Source organism: Vidua macroura, chromosome 2, assembly GCF_024509145.1.
Source record: "Vidua macroura isolate BioBank_ID:100142 chromosome 2, ASM2450914v1, whole genome shotgun sequence".
NCBI lineage: Eukaryota > Metazoa > Chordata > Aves > Passeriformes > Viduidae > Vidua > Vidua macroura.
Genome location: NC_071572.1, coordinates 115386637 through 115408831, shown reverse-complemented (window position 1 = coordinate 115408831; position 22195 = coordinate 115386637). Strand labels below are relative to the sequence as shown.

At 39.5% G+C, this 22195-nt stretch overlaps 1 long non-coding RNA gene across 3 annotated transcripts in view; it reads right to left on the bottom strand.

Moving 5' to 3' along the window:
• Positions 1-8509: 8509 nt before the first annotated feature.
• The window catches only part of LOC128804286 (uncharacterized), a 46194-nt gene continuing 32508 nt past the window's right edge, over positions 8510-22195 (bottom strand). The window contains exons 2-8 of one of the 3 annotated variants that reach the window (XR_008435997.1): positions 19224-19527; positions 18986-19129; positions 18084-18226; positions 17099-17174; positions 15351-15460; positions 13533-13624; positions 8510-10657 (exon numbers count right to left, since the gene is read on the bottom strand). This is a non-coding gene — a long non-coding RNA (uncharacterized LOC128804286). The remainder of the gene's footprint in view (positions 10658-13532; positions 13625-15350; positions 15461-17098; positions 17175-18083; positions 18227-18985; positions 19130-19223; positions 19528-22195) is intronic. The other 2 variants (XR_008435996.1, XR_008435998.1) reach the window with 2 other exon arrangements.

The following is a 22195-nucleotide window of genomic DNA, read 5'->3' as shown; positions in this document are numbered from 1 at the left end:
GCCCATAAATAATTATATGGAGAAGGAGAACAGAGCAATTCTGGGGCTCTCTACCAGCAGGATCTGGGTCTGTCACTTAGGCACTAATTCATGCTCTCCAGTGGCTCTCCAGAGGTTCTGAGAGTTATGGAATCAGAGGTGGCAATGGTCAGTGTTCTACATCCCCCATCAATAATCAGTGTCCTCTATCCCCCCATCAACTTGCATCATTTGTACACTTTGTATTTTCACCTGCACAGGTCAGTGGTTTCAGGAAAGAGATAGCAGTCAGTAGGAACCTGTCTATAAAAACATCACTATTACTCCTGTAGATCAATCTAATATATGATTTCTTTCTCAGGAGAAAATGAAAAAAGTGTGTAAGACTTTGCTTTAGATAAAGGGGGATAATTTAGATATAAAGTTCATAGGGATGGTGCCAATCTCCTCAGTTTTGATATCTGACCTGAAATATTCTTATATACAATGACACATTTATGATCCAGGGACATGTTGGGGTGGTCCTCTCTGAGATAGGAAATCACGTGTCTATTCTGTCTTCCAGGCTAAACATTTTTCAAAACTAGGGGGAAAAAAAATCTTCTTTAACCTCTTCCTGTGCTCACAATTTAAATCTACCCAGTTTTATTTCTTTCTCCCTTAAAAGCACTTGAGCTCTGCCATCTTTGCTTAGGATGAAGTGCAGTTGACTTCATTAATAGTGCCAGTTATTTTCCATAGAGTGAAACACAAGTAAGACAGATTATATTGCCTGTCCTCAGCTGCACTTCGTACTGCAGCTTTTTTTTTTTCCTCTTTTCAAATGCAAGGTGTGAATGCAACACAATTGCTGAGTGGGCTGTTTTGTATCCTAACAAAATATAGCAAGTGACAAGGGAGTTTTATGGTATAAAAGGAAAATAAATAAAAGAAACATACAGTACTTGGAATGGAAGGCGCTATAGAGCAGCAGAGAAAGGAAATTATCCTTTAGGAATCTACCACGTGTACTGTTATGCTGTAAGTATTTAATAATATTTCTGGGGAGAAAGAAAATTACATTTTTCCAGTCATTTTGCTGGCATCTCATATTTCCAATTAAATTTTAATAACAAATGGAGTTCCTTCAATATGCTTCAGTCGATTCCATGGACACATGTCATTCCTGTTTTAAATTCCATGTCCTCTAATAAGACTTTTAATACTTATGGGAAATGGAGAGGAGCAAGAGTTCAGATCATAAATTTGAGTTATTGTCTCATCATCAACTTCAACACAGTGGCAACAATTGACATCACTGGTAGTTTTGTCCATGTTATTCATTGTTCCACTCTGTGTGGTTGGGAAAAGGGGATGCTTCCCAATTGACTAATGGCTTTAGTAGCCTCCCTTGCATATATATTTTTCAAGGTTTCCAGAAGTCTTCAGGTTCAGCTGCCAAAAACTGAAACCAAGCTGAAATTATAATCATCGCCTGTTCCAAGCCTAGCTCCATTTCAATATCTCCTTAGGAGAGGATAAATAAAACAGCAACAAACAGAGCTGGAGGGAGGAAGATGAAGGACCAGAATCAAGATTGCCAGCTGTGGGCACTCACTGCAAAAATATTTAGACAAAAACTAGAGACTACCTCTCAGTTCCTCCAACCTGGTTAAAAATTTTCCTTTTGCCACTGACATATGAGACAGTCTGACAAATTATTGCTATTGTGATTTCCACTGTGTCGTTTCTATGGCTGAATATTCAGTCATATCAAATAATTAATCAGTCATGGTAATACTGATGTGATCAAGTTCAAGCACATCTCTCTCTTTCCAAACATGTTCTTTGTGTGGTGGCATTTTGAGACTGATAATAAATAAAAATTATACCAATATATAAATATATCAGCAAAGCTTCTTCCTTTTTCATACATACTTCCTTCTGATAATTCAGCATCTATTTCAGGATAAATTGCTATCATCATAATGCTATTGATTTTCAATATTCTGAATTTTGACCATGTGGAAATTTTCCCTTGAAGTAGTTCAAGACATCTGTAGCAGTGGGGTGGGATGCTGTTATGGATTATAAGGCGATTAAGTTGTATGAAGAACAGAGGAGAAAATGTTCTCTCCTCTGCCACAAAATTTAAAAATATTAAAGTTCCTTATAAGGATTTTTAAGAGCATATTTTATACAGCATTTTGCAATACTGAAATAGCTGAGGCAAATGTAAAATTAATGAATTTTCATGACTCTGTGATAACTTGCAAAAAAGTGAAGGGAATTAAATATAATCAAAGAATGATGAAAAAAATGTTGAAACCCAAAGATAAAAGCCAAATAAGATTTGATGTCTCCTGTAATAAAAGGTAGGGGGTAATTGGATTTTGTAATGAAAACAACTTTCTCTGAACCTGACAATTCTTTGGTTATAAGGATATTTCCAACAGCACTGAAGGAAAATGCCAGCTTAAAATGAGCCAACAAATATATTCTAAGTATCAATTGTTAGTGCATTAAGTATCAGATGTCACTCTCATAACAATATCATAACAGATTACACTTCTAATTGTCCTACAGGAGAAGACACAAATTCAAAAGAAATATGAACTACAGTTACCAAATGACAGTAACCTAAAAAATCAGACAAAATCATTTGCAAGATACTGGCAGAAATATTGAACTGCAGATAAATAGTCTCAAATCTTCTTAGCCAATCCCAAATTTAGAGGTTTGTGATTTGATACCAGAACGAAAATTGTTTAAATTGCAATTATTAGTATTATGGACAGGAGATGTTCTAAATTATTGAAATTTGACAAAGCCAGGCACCTGCTTATGCCGCCAATAAATATATTTCATCACTATGGTTGCAAAAACAAATAGTGACTAGCAAAATGTGGTTAAGTGTAATGAAATGATTGAGAAATGGAATGACACAGGGTCTGAATTGCATTAGCCTGCGGAGTACTTGAGCAAAAGTGGATTTAACTGGATGAACTGGTGGAGTTTGCTGTCTTAACTGCTATAGCAAGATCTATTTTCTTCTAATCTAAACTGCAGGACCTGGGAGCAATTCCTCCTTCCTTGTTCAGGGACTCCAGTCCTTACTGCCACATCAGAGTGAGATCTGTTCTGAATCACCCCCCTCCTGTAACTTCATTTCCATTGAAAGAAAACCTAAACATGTGTGCATGAACTGAACCACTGCTTTATGATATTCATCTGTCCTTCATTCTGCCCTTCCATTGCTCTTCATTTTCCCTCAGTAAGTCCTTTTAACACTTACAGAAAATAACTTACATTCAGCTATATGTTATTGTATAATTAAACTGACGAACAGAAAGGCAACTTGTTTGGAAGTTGAATGTTTGGACACAGTGGAGTGTAGTCAATTTTTTTTTTTTTTTTTATTTTATTTATAGTTGCCCTAAATTTTTCCATTGATGGACAGGACACTATGCAATAAATCTGGTCCACTGACAATAAACTCTTGTTCCATATTCACTGGTGGGCCACAGGTGGAACAAAATCTCATTTTTGCCTAGCAGGTTCCAGAGTAATTTACAGTTAACCTGAGGAGCACACTGGATCTCCAGTGCTTGATAGGAATTCCGCCATCACCTGCAGTTTCATGGAGAGTCAGATGTTTTCTTTTGGGGGCAAATCATTCGGTAGGAGTGAAGGAAAGTTTAGTTTGAATAATATGTGTGTTTTGAGTCTGATCCAAAGCACACTGATTGTCAGAGGGAGCATTTGCCCACATATTCCTCTGCTAGCAAAGATAACTTTTATAAGAAGCAATCATTTTAATGACTCAGAGTATAAATGGATAGCATGAGGTCATAAAGGTATTTCCTTTCCCTCCCCTGCAAATCTATGGCTCTTGCATGGCACAGCAGTTCATACTGAGAGCCAGACAGGCTGCTCACAGAGGTGCACTGCCATCCTCCATAACCTGCAGTGTCAGGATTCAGTTTTATGTGAGAAAAGGTCTATTTAAAATCAGTAGACGTGTAATGAATCCAGCAGTGATCTTGAGGCCAGGAAACATCTCAGCAGTGACACAACTTCACAGGAGAGGTGATGGGTTCCCTGTCTTGTAGTGACATCACACCCAGGCTGGACTGCACTGTGCACCCAGAGTGATGTAAATGTGCACTTAAATTACAGGCAATGAAGTGAATTTAGAAACATCTTGCTGAAAATAAACCCAGAGTTTCTGCTTTCTGTAAAATGATGTGTTCCAACACCGGTGGGATTAATTTTTTAAATGAAATTAAAGAACAAGTGGAGTGTACTGAAAAAAAAAAAAATTCTTTCTCTCTTAGTGCCTGCACTAGTAGAGGGTGAGAGAAGGAAAAGTTATGTAATTCCTTAGCACACATAACTGAGCCTTTCCCAGCTCAGGGGTACCTGGATGCTGTGGATCTCAGTTTCCTCAGGGCATGTCAGTGTCCCAACCAAATTCCATCACCGTGCAGTAATGAATGGACAGGTTTTCAGCCTGTAGTATGAGATCACAGGTTTCTCCTAACTTAAAAATTGCTATAAATTACCCATGAGCACCACGGCTGTTTGTTTTTTCAGCCGATGTCTTCATCCCTAAAGAATGTCTAAGAGCTATAAATAACCCTTAACCACCTCATGATTGAACTGGTGGAACCAGAGCCAGCAGTCAGAAGCCAAATGCTTTCACTATACACCGTAAGTATTCTTCTCAGTAAAATAAACTCCACATACTTCAGGACTTAGGGCACAGAGGCTGAAAAAATCCAACGTGAGGAGAGCCCGCTTTGGTAAATAATCACATTTTAGAAAAAAACAGGATAAATTTCAAGATGGGCAAAAGTGTGTTGACCTTCACAGGCATTTTGTGTAAGCAGAGGAGTTACACCATTGGGTGTCAGAGGGATCTAGACTTGAATCTCCTCAGGGGATGGAGCCACTGTCATTTTTGGCCTTTGCCATCCCACCAGAAGATGGGAGCAATCCCTGCATTCCCAGAGCCCGCTGGAGTAGCAGCTTGTGGCAGCACTTATTGAACAGGTTTAGCTGAGGAAAAATCACAAATCTCATCTGTTTGAGGTCAGAGGGGCTGATCTGGACAACAATTACACAGAGCCCAGGAGTTTATCTGGCCTTTTCAAAGGCCCAACAAATGCAAGGAACAAATTTCGATCCCATCAAGTGCAAGGAACAAAAAGAATTCATGCCCATAAATCGAGTGTTTTAGGATGTTGTATCTGGGAGCATCTATTAGCAATTTAAAGAATCCAAGGTCCCAAATTAGAACTTTACTCCCATTTATCAGTGAATTACTTCACTGGGAGCTCTGCTGACTCTCAGGAAAGCAGGGCCTGAACTGAAGAGTTTACAAACTGAATTAAAAACAGCAGCAGAACAGAGGCAGCCAGGAAAGGCCAGGGAAGGAGAGATATAAGTTATTTACATTAATCAGCTCTGGAATTAGTTAGCAAAAACCTAAAAGCAGAAATATTTTGCACTCCTTTAAAATAACAGACAAAGCCAGGTCCAAGTGAAAGCAGAATTGACCTTTGTTCAGCAATTTGAGATCAAACTGTGGGATCTACATCTAGAATATGGAGCTTTTTCTTTAGAAGAAATGAGAATCGACATCCACAATCAATATAAAAAAAAAATCCCTTAAGAAAAAACCTAAACACCACCAGGCTCCACCCACCCACAAGAGGTCTTTTTTATAAGACAGATAAAACCAGATTTCTATTACCTTCAAAAGTTGAGTTACACTTTGTAAACAGTTCTGGACTGCAGGAGACTTCTGAAGAAGGGATATCCCTCCCAGCAGAGCTCTGAGATGGGATTTGATGGCTTCTATTGGTTACTTTTTTTGGGACAAGTGAATATAGGCTGAGGTTCAATTTTACTATTTCATGGCTTCTCATATAATTTTTAGGTAGAATAACTCTGATTTATAACTGCATAATTTTGTTATCTGATTTTCTATTTCTTTTAGGGGATCATGTAAATAAGATTCTTTCCGTAAAAATTTTTAAAAAGTCCTTTGTGGAAAGAAGTGTGGCATTGTCACAGATCCTACATTCAGTCCAAAAGTATAAATATAATGGATACCTTTTTAAAAATTTAAGAATTTTTAATTTCCTAGGCGAGCTCTTTTCCTTTTGCTTTAAAATGGGGAATTGTGAAAAAATTTCATCAGCTGGGCAATTTTTCTTATAGATTAAAAAATTCTTCCCTGTGAGGATGGTGAGGCCCTGGCACAGGGTGCCCAGAGAAGCTGTGGCTGCCCCTGGATCCCTGGAAGTGTCCAAGGCCAGGTTGGATGGGGCTTGGAGCCACGTGGGCTGGTGGAAGGTGTCCCTGCCCATGGCAGGGGTGGGATGGGATGATCCTTAAGGTCACTTCCAAGCCAGTTCATTCTGGGATTCTCTAAAACAACCTGAACCACGGCATGCTGACCACTGCATCATAACCCAAGGGCTGCATACATCAAGTGAAGCTTTACAAACACACAGAGAGCCAAGCAGAGAGCACACATATAACCCCAAATTTACAGGGGCTGCACTTTTCCACGGAAATACACCCTGTACCAAGATAAGCTGAGAGTTCTGTTTTCTTGTAAAAAATGTGTTGGAAACAGCTTTTTTTTTGGGACCAACCGTCATGGAAAAAGGATCCAACTGAGGTGTTGCAGTTTGAATTTTGTTGCATTTCTTTTTCTGGCTTTCTGGAAGGAGGGAACAGGTTTAAATAAACATTTTGATTTGGGTTCTGCAGGGTTTTAGAAAGCTGCACTGTGTGGACACTGACGTCTTTGGACTTTACATAAAGATACTTTGCCATTTTTGAAGCCAGATCTAACCTTTGTATCAACAAATCGTACACAAAAACTTCAGTCTGAGCCTCAAGGTAAGAAAACATATACTTAAAGGGATTCTTTGTATTTGATTTTAAAAATACTCTCATTTACAAGCAGATTTTGAATGCCTGCCAGCAACTTTGAAAATAACTTTTCCATTTATTTCAAATGTTCTTAAAGATGGGTCTCTTCTAGCAATCTATAATGATCATATAGTATAGAAAATAATGGACAATCACGTGCATTGTAGGGTCTCAGTAAAATCCACAAGAGGATTTACAGTTAAGGGTTGACTTAATCTCCTTCAGAAGGACTTCATGGCAGTTAAGACTGTATTTTACGTAAAAATCAAATTTACAGCTCATGCAAACAAGCTGAATAAGTGAATAGAATGTATTCAGTCACATGAGTTTATTTCAAGCTGACTTTTTTGATGCATATCAAGTGATTACTATGGAAGGATTGAAGAGGAAGTGATTGTCACCCACTGCTGAGGCCACACCTCAAACCCTGTGTCCAGTTCTGGGCCCTGCACTGGAGGAAGGACATGGAGGGGCTGGAGCGTGTCCAGGGCAGGGAACGGAGCTGGGGAAGGGGCTGAAGCCCCAGGAGAGGCTGAGGGAGCTGGGAAGGGGCTCAGCCTGGAGAAAAGGAGGCTCAGGGGGGACCTTGTGGCTCTGCACAGCTCCTGACAGGAGGGGACAGCCAGGGTGGTCGGGCTCTGCTCCAGGGAACAGGGACAGGAGGAGAGGGAATGGCCTCAGGCTGTTCCAGGTTGGACATCAGCAGGAATTTCCTCATGGAAAGGCTGCTCAGGCCTTGGAAAGGGCTGCCCGGGGAGGTTTGGAGTCCCCATCCCTGGAGGTGTCCAAGGAAGGCACTCAGTGCTCTGGGCTGGGGACAAGGTGGTAACTGGTCAAAGGTCTCTGCAAAAATATTTTGGGAATATAAACAATCCTTTCAAGATCAAAGTGACAGATCTGGTCTATCAAATCTGATGCAAAAGTGTATTCTTAATATTTAGTAGTTTAGTATTTTCAAATGACTCAAAAATCACAAAGGTTGATGAATAAAGTAGCATTAACAACACAGCATGTGTATCCTGCCCCTGAGATGAGTGGATTTTAGAGATACACATCAGCAAAGGCCTGATATTTACGCCTGCTTTTCTCACCTGTGCTGTGCACCGCTTTACCTGGAAAACCTGGACTTGGAAAAAGCCACCAGAAAGGCAAGAATGAAAGAACACACATCTGAAGAAATGCTCCCAAAGCTGGGAACATAAATATGTTAATATTCCCTTCGTCTAACGTCAGATGTGGTTTCACAGCTTCAATTCTGGATCCCATTTGTTTGTGGAAAAAATGGATGATTTAATTATTCCCAGATTTATATAACTTCTATTACCCCAAGGCAGTGGCAAGCCTGCATTTGAGATTCTTGTCAGCAACTATCAATTATTCTACAATTTATGAGATGCTTTTCTGTAGATACTCTCCAAAACCTAGAAAAGTCCATGGAAAAAAATAAAATCCCACTCAATTTTAAAAGCTCCTCTTGACCAGACTCTTGTCCAGTTTATTCTGTAAGAAGAAGTAGTAAAAACTCACACTTGCTGAAAAAACAAAAAAAAATCTGCTTGTGAGGGTGGGCAGGCCCTGGCACATAGTCATTATTGTCAGATTAAGATTTTAAAAATATTAATTTTTTATTAACAATTTTTTTTTTCAAATCAATGGAAAAGAATTTGTAATGATCTCTCATCCATGGAAGCTGGAAAACCTTAAAGTTATGCTTTAAAGCTATGCTAGGCCAAAGAAGTGATTTCATGAAAACTGAAAGCATGAAAATATGTTCTGTTTTGTCTAAGTGTTACAGATGAATATAAAATATAGAAAACTCATGTCATTATTAAACCAAAATACTTTAGTGAGTTTTACTTTGCTGAAAAAAAAAAAGCATCTGAGTTTCTTCAATGCACAGCTCTTTCCATCAGGAAGTCTTTTCCAGCAAAGAAAGTCTTGGCTGACCAAAATATTCCTGAGAACCACAAACCTCGGGGAAAATCTGGGATTAGCACAGTTGGTCAGAGCATGGTGCGAATAACACCAAGGTCATGGGCTGCATCCTCTTATGGCACATCCATGAAAAAGTTGCATTTAATAATCCTTGTGGGTCCTTTCCCATTCAGAATATTCTGGGAAATCTGTGGAAAATTTATCGAGGAAAAGAGCTTGACTTTTTTAAGTAAAAGTGAATTTTCACAGGAAAACCTGAACAAATCGGATGAAGAGCAAAGATTTGTTACATAGGAAATTCACTGAAGTGTTTCACAGAGAGTCTACACTGGGTTCCTGATTTCCCACTGGTTTTGGGGTTGGTATTCTGCAGCAGAAGAAGTTTGCATTCCAGCTGAATCCTTAGAAAACAGTTCCTAGAAAGGGTGACCTAAAGTGCCATGCAGATTTAAAAGAATCACAAGAAACTCTGGTAGCAAACACCAACAAAATTGGAATAGTGGTGGTCATTGAACAACCGCTGTGGACTTCTGTAATTTTATAATTTGAGGGTTAAATTTGTGTAACAATTAACTTTTCTTCCTGTATTATACTAATTAAGCAGTTGAATCTCACTGCCTTAGTGCTGATAGCACAGCTACTGAAGATGATGTACATTGTATTTAACTCAAGTGCATTTTGGATTAAATATTGCTTCCCACATTCAGTTTTTCTGGCCTTAATCCCTTTTAATAGAGGGTATTTCCCAGATATTCCTAAATCCATTGGGATCATTAATGTTTTGAGAACTAATATATTCCTTATATTTTAAACTGAATTTGGCAGTGACTTCTGAACTGTGTGTAAGAGCACTCTGGTCTTATAAAAGCTGAGTGTCTCTAATGAGCTGGATATTACCTGGTTTTAGTATTTCCAATGAGCCAAATCCTCAATTTACTACAAAAATCTATTAAGGGGCAAATTTATAAATACTGGTGAAGGTGATTTTCACCTTGTTCTACTCACCACAGTTACACAAAATCTGATAAATTCAGAGGTACTTGGGTGAGAGGAGAGTTTGAAGAGTGACTGAATTAAAACCATTTTATACAGGCAATCTATCCATCTATTCTGAGTGCAGGTCTAGTTTTTTTCTGTGCAGTTTTGCACAGTGACAGGTCACCTGCAATTACAAGTTCTCATAAAAACGACCAGGAATCTCAAGGCAATTATCTTGTCACTGGTGCAAAAAAACCCACCCCAAAACACAGCAGTCTTTTTTGGTCAATCTTCATAACAGTGACTTCACTGCTAAAGAAAATGAGAAAATAATACCCTTTTTTCTCTCAAGAAACCTTGCTTTTACATAAACTTCCCTGATCAGGAGGAATTGTGTTCTGTGCCACTCCTCACTTGTGCACCCCAAGGGTGATTTCCCACCTTGGCTTTCCCAAGCCTTGTGGAGCTTTCCAACTGTAAATCCAAACCCATCCTGCTCTCTACCAATTTTCAGTAAATCTTTGCATAAAGTGACCTTTTCCCAGCAGGCTTGATGACAAACAGGGTGTTATTTACATCCTGGTCATTTTGGGCAGTGTTCCTTTAGACTGAAACCATTTTCCTCTGTAAGTGATGATGTCACTGCATGAAACCACAGTGACATCAATCATTTGCAAGGCAAAGGATGTGGACGGGCCAGAGAATTCCAAATCCTCTCTCAGAAAAAGTGGAGTTTCTTCTCTTTTCTCCTTCAAGAAGTTCTATTGTATGGCAAACACCATCCCAGAGGTGTGGAAACTTGTGCTTCAAACCCAAAGGGTAAAAAAATAAAAGCCTAAAAAGAAAAAGAAAATCACTATCAATTTACAAAATGAGATCTGAAGTTCTCTCATATGATTATGATTTCTGTTGCTGGCAATCATCCTGTGAGTGGTTATTAAAAAGCAGCTCTTTTTTTTTTCTTTTTTTTGGCAGCCTTATTCAGTGCTCTGTTTATGCCCTGATATGACAGTTCATAGAGTACAAGTTAAGGAAATATATTTAAAATGCAGCTGTGGATTTCCTCAGTATTCCACCTTCCAGCAGAGCAGGAATCCAGACCTTTAGCAGATCTAAACAGCAGCAAGTGGCTGCACAAATTTCTGGCTGTCATATACTATCAAGGCCTAAACATTTTCTGGGGGCTCCTTTCTGCATTTTAAAAGAATCCCTGAGCTCAGAACACAGCAACCCACAAAAAGACAAAGGAAAGGGATGCATGAATTGTAAACATTTTCATTTTAATGAAAAAAAAACAGGCAAATTCCATCTTCTACCTCAGTTTTCAGTCAATAAACTGATGTTTAAAGGGTGAGCAAGAAGCACTGAGGATCCATCACACACATGACTTCATGCTTCAAGCCCAGATAAACACCCTGAACCCAGCCTGGGACCATCTGTCAGGGCTCAGGACCCACTGGTGGGTTTGGGTTTTAAGGTAGGGTTTGTGAGAGTGAGCAGAGCAGTGAACACTTCTTTATCAGTGAACTGCTTCTTCATCTGAGGAAGGCAAAAATTCCTGCCATTGTCAAAGAAAACGTGCTGTGAGAGGATATCAGTAAGAAACGTCCAATTTCTTGGCTTCTCTTTTGATGGGTTTGCTTTGGCAGGGGAGGATGGCACTCAAGGAACCTAAATCCCTCTGAATAAAAATGTATTTTTAGAATAAACAGAGCTGGGTGCAACACTTGCCCAGATGGGTTTGCAAGGTTAATACTGCTCCACATATGTTTCGAGTTTCATATTTCCAGACTACAAAGCAGTATGGGAGCATGACTAAGTGGTATCACCCTATTTTACTAATAAAGATAAAACTCCACAGTGATTACTGACACAAACCTAACAGAAACTCTTTAGTAATCTTTTTTTTTTTTCTTTATGAGAAAGTGTGTGATGATCAAAAGATACTTCAATATTAGTGAAGAAGGATGAAGGAATGGACCAAGATTTTTACTTTCATTATTATTATTTTCACTCTGGTTTAAACATGCTGATCTGTGTTTTGCCCTGAATAAATAAAACTGTATTGGAGGGCACCCCTCTCTGAGCCTGCACTGGGATCAGCACCTACAATTTAGGACAGGATTTCAGCTGCAGCAGGGTGAGACAACTGCTGATATTTTAGGGGAAGGGAGCTATTCTCAACCTTAAACCCTTCCTACTTTTTCCTAACACTGATTTTGATGAGTATCAGCCACAATGAAGTAGAAAGCAAACCTGTCTTCGGGGTGTTTATTAGTTCCATTCAGCAATTAATAATTTCCATTATTTAGATGGAGAATCTAATTTCCATTATTTAGATGGAGAATCTTAGCACTGGTGGTTTCTCCCAGCTCCATCTTTGTGGGAAAAGTGGGGGAGACTTGGGCTAGTTCTTCTATGAAATTAATGACAACGTGTCCTATGAAAATAGATTTTCATAAAGAAGTTGTGAGTTGAAACTGATTAATCTCATTTTAGTTGATAAGAATAAAGAGGACTCAGGTTTACTGGCTTAAAGGGAGAGAGTCTAGTGGACTCCCAGTTGTACAACAATACAGAAGTACAACAATAACTAGAGGATATTTAAAATAATACAGACTTTTACACTTTTGAAAGAAGAAAGAACACATGCAATGAGCTGTTCAGGCCACAGTCTAGAGTTTCATGATATCACTGCTGTAGAATCAAACACTATTCAAATAAATTTAATTTTAAATGCAGCAAGCTGATTGCTAATCTCTGCTGAAAAGGGCACTTTGAACGAGATAATATGGATTGCTGTTAAATCTGGAAACATGCAGACATTGTTATTCAGCCTTTGAAAGAGCATGAGTGACTGCCCAGAGGAGTTAATGTACAAAGACCAGGGTCAAAAATGAGAAGTGTCAGCTAAAATGTGAATTTAAGGTATTCTGTGAGCTCCCACACAGCTGACCAGCCCTGGATGTCATCTTGCCTTCTCCTTTTTTTATTTTCCAGCCTGGTGAGTTGATCCATAAGTGAACTCCAAGAAAAAAACACTTCTCAACAGGGCATCATTAATTTATTTTCCTGATGGCTCCTGTGTTGTTCCCACATATGCTCTGTGACATGCTCAGTTACACTGAGCTGAGGCCAGAGTGCTGATATTGCTCTGTGGTTTGGTTATTTGCTTGGTTTTCTCCCATAAACGACCTTTTAAATAAATGTAACACGTTCTGAAGTCACTCTGGTGTTCAGGTACCTGAATGCCACCTGTATCAGCACAAAGAATTGAGTGGCTCAGCATGAAGCCAACACCCTGAGGGTGGATACATATGTTTGAATAACAAAGGAAATAAATGGGTTTAGCATCTTAATGCCAAACACTGGAAGGAATGTTTCAATTGCCTACCACTGAGAAAATCAGAGCTACAACTGGCATGTTAAATGTACCTAATGTGCCCAGGCTTCTTATCCAGCACTTGGAGAAATTCAGTGAAAACCTTTCCCATTGTCTCTCCACCTGCAGGACTGACAAAAGAGAACAGCTGAGCACTGGATCCCTTCAGATCTCTGCAAAATACCTCATCAGGGAGAAGCAGCAGCCCCATTGTTGGTGAGAAGGCTGTGGAAACAGTTCCAAGAGCCCAATTTCAGGTGGCATGGCAAGGCTAAATTTACCAAATCAAGCTTTGAGCAGACTTTACCCACATTACACATGAACTGACCTGGGCAACTTGCATGCATAACATCCTTTCTCCAGGAACAATCATGTAACCCATAATGAATGGGCCATTCTGTAACTGTAAAAAAAGCCTCACTATTCTGCAAAGAAAAGAATAAGAGGATTAAAAAGGTAAAAAAAAAAAAAAAAAGCCCAAGAAAATAACCCTTCTGTGTGGAACTACTTGTCTGGGTGTTGTGATCTGCAGCTTATTCATAGGATTTGCCCTCAGAGGCAAGCCTGCATTACTGGCCAAATATTCACTAAAAGAGTTATTTCAGCCGAAATAAATAATTGTACACATTGGCAGCAAATGAGCTTCAATTAAACCCTTAAAATGCAAAATACTCCAGCAGGTTATACTGAGATACAGATAATAATTTGCATCTCATTCTTGACACATATAATAGCAAATTTCAGTGGCCATGGCAGAGTTCAGGGCAAAGACTGCTGCTAGGAGACAGCTCTTCCTTCTTTCCTTCTCCAAGCCTACAAGATTATTTCTTTATCCTTCCTCCCTCCTCAACTGCAATTAGAGAAGCAGGAGCTTCATATCACAGTGGTTGAAGTAAACTACCACTAATCTTTTAATTGAAAGTAAATGATGGAGAGATAGCAAATAAGCAAGGGAAGCTGGAAAACACAGCTTCCCTATGTCCCTGTCACTCCACACTTCATCAGCAAACAGAGAAGTATTAACTGCAGAGTCCCTAATCTGTTCCATTAAGGCAGGATGCTGAACCCCTGAAGAGAGCTTTAAAGCTTGACCCACACCACTGCCAAAAACTTTCTTCACTGGAAGGGTGGGAGAGGTTGAGAAATGTCTCAGGAAGGCCTGGAGTGCTCTGGAGTGAGAGGCAGAACCCAGGCAGGCAGAAAGTCACTTCTCCCTGTCCCTTCCATCCTAAACCAGCTCCAGCCCAACCCTGGTGGGCATTTTCTCCCTAAAACCCTCCCAGGAGGTCACTTTGGACCAGCACCAGTGGCAGGGTGCTCTCAGGGGCAGAACCACACTTCAAAGAGAGTTTATTGTGGAAATTATCAGTTTGCTTCCTAGGAGATAGATTTTCTTTGTCCTAAAGTGATTTTTCACGTGTATATATATTTATATATTTATATATATATACACATTCATGTTTAATTTATATCAAACTGCATTTAAATCATCACTACTTCTATTAAGAAAAAAAAGTGTTATTTGAAGTAATTTTATTTGGGTCACAGTTTAGTACTCTCCAAATTTGATGTCATAATTTAAAATGTTCAATTATACAGCGGGAGGCTGTAGGAGCTATTTTGGTTTTTTGTTTAACATGCACTTTTAAAACTCAAGCCATTTTTTGACTCTCTTGAATTTAGCTGGCTGTATTTCTGATCTCTTAAATTACTTGTATGCTTGTTCTCATTCCTTTTTACATTCACTAATCCCTTAGATTTAATTAAATTTTTGTTTAGTCTCAAACCAGCCAAAGGCAGTAGTTTTTTCTATGCTGTTTGCTTTTGGGAAGCATGACACGTGCCACCAACACAAGAGGTTTAATTCTACGAAATAAAACACCGAAATTGCAAATATTAAACATTTGAAATAACTGCTGAAGCAAATACAGGTGTAAATCATAAGACCAGAAGTGACCACTGTAGTAACTGAGGCTGATCTCCTGTACACCACATATCACAGGACATTCCCAAGTTAATTATTGTCTTTTATAAAATATTAGACTTTGATAGAAAATGCTGGTGGTGAAAAAGCCACCACAACTCATGTGAGGGTAGTCCAGTGATGGATTATCTTGATTGTGAAAAACCACCACTCACTGCTGACTCATTTTTTGCTACATTTTACCTCAGTCTAAAATGGAGAATAAAAGTCTTAATTTCTGGAGGTCTAAAACAGCTTGAGGTGAGTCCTCCTCCAGAAACAAGGGGTTCTTCCTGAAAAAAAAAAGAGATATAATTTAACAGGATTCTCCATTCCAGCTTGGCAGGAATTGGACCAGGTCCAGCAAACACCCTCCTGATAATCATCCTAAAGCTCCCAGGTGGGATTCCTATTAAAATTTCCCAAAAATACAATTCTGAGATGTTTGACCCTTCCTTTATTTCACTTTCACTCCTTTCTGAAGTCATGGTAGTTAAAATGGTGAGGCAATGTACAAAAATAATAAAATATTACATTGTTATTGAGCAACTTTGAAATGAATCATGTCTTACATATATGAAGAAACATTTGCCTGAAGTACCTATTTTTTACAAAAATATTAGATTTCTGGTCTGCAAATTCAATATATGTGCTGGTTCTCTGCCACTGCACAAATCTAATTTGGGATGTGATCTGTTTATGTCTAATAAAATCAAGTTTGTAAATGCAGAGTGGCTCCAGCTTATCTGTTCTCATTATTGCTGAAAGACATTCAGTTCATGGGCTTTGATCTGAACTATTTAAGAGCATGTTACACAGAGAACACTTTCAGTACTAGATCCTGTTAAAACAGAAAAGTATTTCATGTTCCAACCACTATAAATGACAACAGACCAGTTAAGAGTCTTTTGTTTCATTGCTGAAATAAAAAACTTATTAAAAAAAAATTGAGCATCACTGTTTCAAAATAACTGAAATTCTTATTCTTAAAACAAGTGCTTTGTTTCATTAGCACACTTAAGAAGGTACAGGTTGAGGAGTTCAGCTTTAGAGTAAAGCAAAAATGCTCTTTTTGATTTGATTGACAATACAGGGAAAATAATGCTAATTCTTGATTTTAGCTGCCTGGAGGTTTTGTCTTCGACCTCCAGACCTGCTGTTGCATTAATGACAATGGTGGAAACTTTGCAGCTTTTCCACCAGCACGGAGTAGGGGCAGGAGCTGTGAAAAAAGGGCCTCTAGTGGCACTCAGGGCAGGGAAAAAATGGGAATTCAGCAGTGCTCAGCTGTTATTTCCCCCTAATTTAGACACAAAATTTAGGTTGTGTACACCTACAAATCACAATATTAAGAGGTTTTTGACACAGATTCAGTTAAATAAACCTTTGCTCCTTGCTCCACACCACAATTGTGTAGCAAGGTAAGTCTCAAATACTTGTGAATTTTACCATCCACTCTGGAAAGAGAAAGAACCTAGAGGGGGAATTCAGTATTCAATTTTGTATATGCAAAAGAGAACTTCTGGCACAAATCTTGTTTTGTTCTATTTATACTCTGAACAGGAGTCCAGTGTGTATTTTATTTGTATCGCCCGAGAGTTTGCTGCAGATTTTTTTTTTTTTATTCTAAGAAATTACCATCAAAGTAGGTTATTTTAAAGCAAGTATTTACATGGCTTAATTTTTCAAATTTGCCTTAAAGTCTGAGTAGAGTTTGAGCAAAGGCAGCAGTATCCTCCTGAACATGGCAGCATTATGGAGCAGCAAACCACAGTAATTTGGCTATTTAACTTATTTTAGTGATCAGAGGACTCTGTAGCCTAAAGAGGTAGGACCAAACTGACTGAAACTCATTTTTTTTGACAGCAGACGATTTTTGCAGTGCCATACAATTACTGTGCCTATTACATAATCCCAAATATTTGTGATACCTGCCCAGCTCCCAGGGGCCACTTATTTCCTGACAGGTGTCCAAAACTCTGTGGGTTTCTTCCAATGCTGTTACACCTTCAACATATTGAAAATTGGAATAAAATTCAACATATAACAAACGTGACATGTAAATACAGGAGCTATTATGTGCACACACAGAATTACCCATTCCATTCAATTAAATTATTTTCAGCTGTCACTAAATTTTCAGCTCATGTCTCAGGTGAGATATTCACATCTTTTGAGTTCATTCTGCCAAAGAATCCAGAGCAGAATTTTTCCCCATTGGTGGAAGGAGAAAGAGCCTTGAAAACAGATTTTTTTTAATGGTGTGGAACCCCCTAAATTCTCATGCATTTGTAAGGGTATTTTCCTACAGATGACCTTGCACGAGGACAGCACCTTTCAGGACTGGGACCTCCAGTCACATAATGGCTAATGCACAAGAAATATGAATACAATAAAATGTAACAGCTTTGTACCTCATGATTATGTTGGGAATTATTGGTGGCTTTGCTCGAATAAGAAGAAAAAAAGATAAACTATTTTCCTTTAATTTATTTAGTTTCCCGATAGTATGAATTAATTCAAGTAGAATAGTGACGTGATTCAGGAAAAACTTACTGATCTGAGCTGCTTTTGTTAATTATTCTACACTCCTGGTGTGTGTGTGTGAGTTGTATTCTTAAATTTGCCCTGGCCACCTTAAGTGAGGAACACCCAACAGAGCCTGAGAGGAACTCATGCATATTTAATCACAAAAAACACTTCGCAGTCTTTTACTGACACCCAGTGGTCAGACGGAGAGGGTTTGTGAGAAGCAGGAGAAAAGATAGAGCAGCCTGGAGACATCTCAGAGGAGAACATTTATCTCACAGGATAAACAGTTGTTTGATTAACTGGATAAAAGCACACATGGAACTTAAACTGGGACTTGCGAAATCAGCAGGTCAAGCTCTGTGCTTAGCTCCACTTGGGAAATACCTGGTGTACTCAATAGGAACCATATCCAGAGGATGGATCTGGTCCTACAAGAGGATGTGGGGTTTTTCAGGCTGGCTCTTTCTTTTCTTGGCCCACAGCACCAGACATGAACAAGCCCTCCACTGGAAAGGACACCAGAACCCCTGAGAACAAAACAAAGAGACAACTTACAGCATGATTGTTGTTCAGGATTTCTGAGCAAACTTTATTTATGCATTGCAGAACCACATTTCCATTAAAATGAAAGCCTTCTCTGGCCTTTTCCTGCACAGTAAACTGAACTAGCTGATCAGCTAAGGCTCTGTCTTGTGCAAGCACTGCAGCTGTCCTTGATATTAAACAGAGCTGGATGCTAACAGGCAAATCAGACTTTGATTCCCAGCTCAATTCCAAGTCTCTGATAAACAAGCAGCTGAAAAATTCCCTCTGCACGCTGTTCCCTCAGCCATGGCCAGGCACAGGGGGCATTTGCTTTTCCTCTCAGTAGAGGCACCTGGCAGGCAGGACTGGGAACAGGTAAGCAGCCAAATGGGGCAGGAATGGACAGGGAATAAAAACAATCCTTCCTGAAATCCCTGCTGTCTGCATGAAGGTACCACCACACAAAATACTACACCATAATTATGCTTTCTGCACAGTGATGATGGCAGCAGTGAGGTCATGGCTGCCACTCACAGCTCTGCCAGACTGCAAAGACAAAGTTTTTTTTTTTGGATGTCATTTCCATGCCAAAACACATCTGCAGTGAAACACTCTGGCAAAAGGATAACTGGGAAAGCCTCCTGGCAGCACAGAAGAGTTGAATAACAGGTGTGGATAAAGCATGTTGTTGAGTATAGATAAATGATTTTTCAAAAATCAAATGGAAAACCCCCAGGAACAAACTTTATTGTAAAACCTACCTGGAAGTTGGGGACCAGCATCAGATGACCCACTAATGGCAAGTTGGTTGTTTTTAATTTTTATTTTTTAATGAACTGTAGATCAGCAAAAACTGCTTTGTACTTCCCACATGATGTCCTCAAGCTCGGGCACACACCAATTTTCTTTGGACAGGGAAGTAACAAGAATATTAATTTATAATGCAAATACTGCAAACACTTTGCTCCCTTTCTAATGCATTATATTTCTTAAACTTACCTTTTATTTAAACTTTGTGTGTCTTTCCAGAATACAGATCACAGAAATCAGCTTTCCTTGAACTCCAAATGGGGACTGCTGAAGGTGCTGAAAACCTACTATTGCATCAGAAATGGAAATACAAGTGCTCCCAATGACATCAAACACTAATTCCTATGGAAAATCGCTGCTGAGATGCCTCTTCCTGCCTTTCTTGCCAAACTACAACATACAGATGAGTGGAAAGGCTGAGAAAATTGGGATTATTCAGCCTGGAGAAGGCTTCAGGGTGACCTCAAGCAGCCTTCTAGTACCTGAAGGTAGCCTACAAAAAAGATAGAAAGGGACTATTCACAAGGGCCTAGAGTGGCAGAACAAGGGGGAATGGTTTTAAACTGAAAGTGGGCAGGTCTAGATTAAATAATTGTGAAGAAATTCCTGTCTGTGAGGGTGGGCAGGCCCTGGCACAGGATGCCCAGAGAAGCTGTGGCTGCCCCTGGATCCCTGGCAGTGTCCAAGGCCAGGCTGGGTGGTGCTTGGAGCAGCCTGGGATAGTAGAAGGTGTCCCTGCCCATGGCATGGATTGAATGCAGATGAGCTTTTAGCTCCCTTCCAGCCCAAACCATGCTGTGACACTATGAGTCTATGAAAAGAATGACCAATGAACTGATATAAAATTTGATTTCCCACTTACACTTTTTCTTCAGCACTTGATGTATTTTAGGACTCAGGATCTCTGTTACAGTTTCACAGGCTTGCAAGAAATCAGACATGACATTTTACAGCAAACTTTCCTCCAAAGGTATTAATGAACTTATTCAACCCATCAATTTTTTTCTTCTTTTGCTCCTGCTCATCTTACTATCAGCAGTATTAAATGTTTTTTCTTGTGTTTCTTAAAAATTCAGGTTTTCCAACTCAATTTCAGAGCACAGAGAAACCCTTTTCCCACCCCTGAAACAAAGCCCTTCTTACTTCAGCCTTGCTCACTTGCTTGTCCTGCCCTTTCTAAAAGACTAAAGAAGTAACTGAGTGATGCAGTTTGGCTGCTGTTCAGCTGAACTCAGGGACACAGAGAGAGAGTGCAAGTGTTCCCAAATGAAAGGAAGAGAAAGTACTTCTAGATTATACAAATAATCATCATTAGTTGTTTCCTGTCAGCTGCTGGATCCAAAGGCTTCTTTCCTCAGGAAGATGAATGAAATTGTGGAAGAATGAGGCACTCTGACAGTTCTAACAAGCCAAATTTAATCTAAAATGATTTTGTTCTCATCTTCAAGAAAATGAGGCCCATAAGAGAGGTGCTGCTGTCCTACAGAATATCACATCCTAACTCCTCCCTATTTCTGTCTGGAGATAAATCTTCATCTGCAGTCTCAGAGCCATGGCTGAGAGTCTGAGCTGGAACTACAACTTTCCTCACCTGCTTGTGAGGTTTGCACCCACAACCACAGCACACCCTAAAAGCTGTAGATGTGCAAAGTCACTAAAGGAGGACTCCATACAAAGCCATGAGCTGTAAGAGAAAGTACAGACATATTTTGGCAAGCCAAATGTTCTGGTTTGCTAAGTAGGCTACATTTGAAAAGATTATTTTGCATATTTACAGAGAGCAAGTAGATGTAAGCTAATAAGCCCCAAATTCTGAAGAAAAGCAAGACTGACCACACCAATTTGGAACGTTGTGTTTCTCTCACGAGTCTGTAACCATCTGACCCTTATGAATGCTGGGGCAGCACAACCTTAGCAAGTCCATGGAGCTCTGCCAGTTCCTAACAGATCTGGCCCTTATATTACATTTATTTTCTCACAACCACTGCAAAATTCAAGAACTACTCCATGCAATTTGGTAAGTGGGGAGGAGGAAAAAAAAAAATCAGCATTCAAACGGTCAGAGCATCAAGTCACAGTGTGAGCTTTCCAGAGGGAAATCCTACAAGACATGTGCTGGCTAAATCTTGGCTCTGCATGAGGTCACAGTGAGGTCACACCAGAATGACTTGTGACAGAATTTTATACTTAAGGAATAATCATACTTAAGGAATGCTCATATATTCCTGTGAATATTCCTGTGAAAATTCCTGTGAATATTCCTGTGCATTCCAGCCTGGTTTTTTAGCCAGTGAGATGAAGTGTTTAAATTTACCTCATCCTAGGGATATAGGACAGTAACATGTTTAATGTTTGCCTCACACTACACACAGCTGAGTAGCAGGACAATGCTCCTAAGTGTCTGCTTTGCTTTTCCCATTTAGACTGAATTTGAGGATGCTTGGAGGGAAACCTGCCCCTCTGCCATGTTCCTGTTTTGGACAGGAGCAGGAGACCACCAAGAAAAGTGATGGGGTGCTGCAGGAAACAAGGTTTGTGACTGGATAGCTTGGCTCCCTCTCACTTTACTGGTGCCTCTCTCTCACACAAACCAGGCTCCATTCCAGTCCCATTTTGTGTTCCACTGCAAACTGTGCTGCAAACCAGGCTTCCAAATCCCAGTGTAGGTTTTATAAATCATGATAAGGCTGTGGAGTTAATTTTTATTTACATAACATTTCAGGCTATCTACATAAACATCTGTAAGCTGTGTGGAAGAACACACTCTTCAGCTGCCCAGCAGATGAAATGCTGCAAAAAAATGTTGGGCCACAGGATGCCAAAGTCAGTGCAATAATCAGTGAGCTTGGTAGTTTGTTTCTGAGGGCTTTTATTATTCCAGTGTAGATAATGCACTGGAATGTATTATCTACACTGGAATAAGTAGGTGTTAGATATACTTCAGCTGCCACTCCTGAACTTTCAAAAAGCAGCAGTGAATTCCTGACTCCATTTTAATTCAGCAACTTGAAATTCAGTTTTGCTGATGGAAGGAGACGTTCCCATGCATAGGGAGCACTTGAGACATAATCCTTGCTGTGTTAGCCTTTATCACAGAATCTGGGATAACTGCTGCTCACAGTTACAGGACTGAAAATCTCAGCATTCTCTTCTAAGTAAGA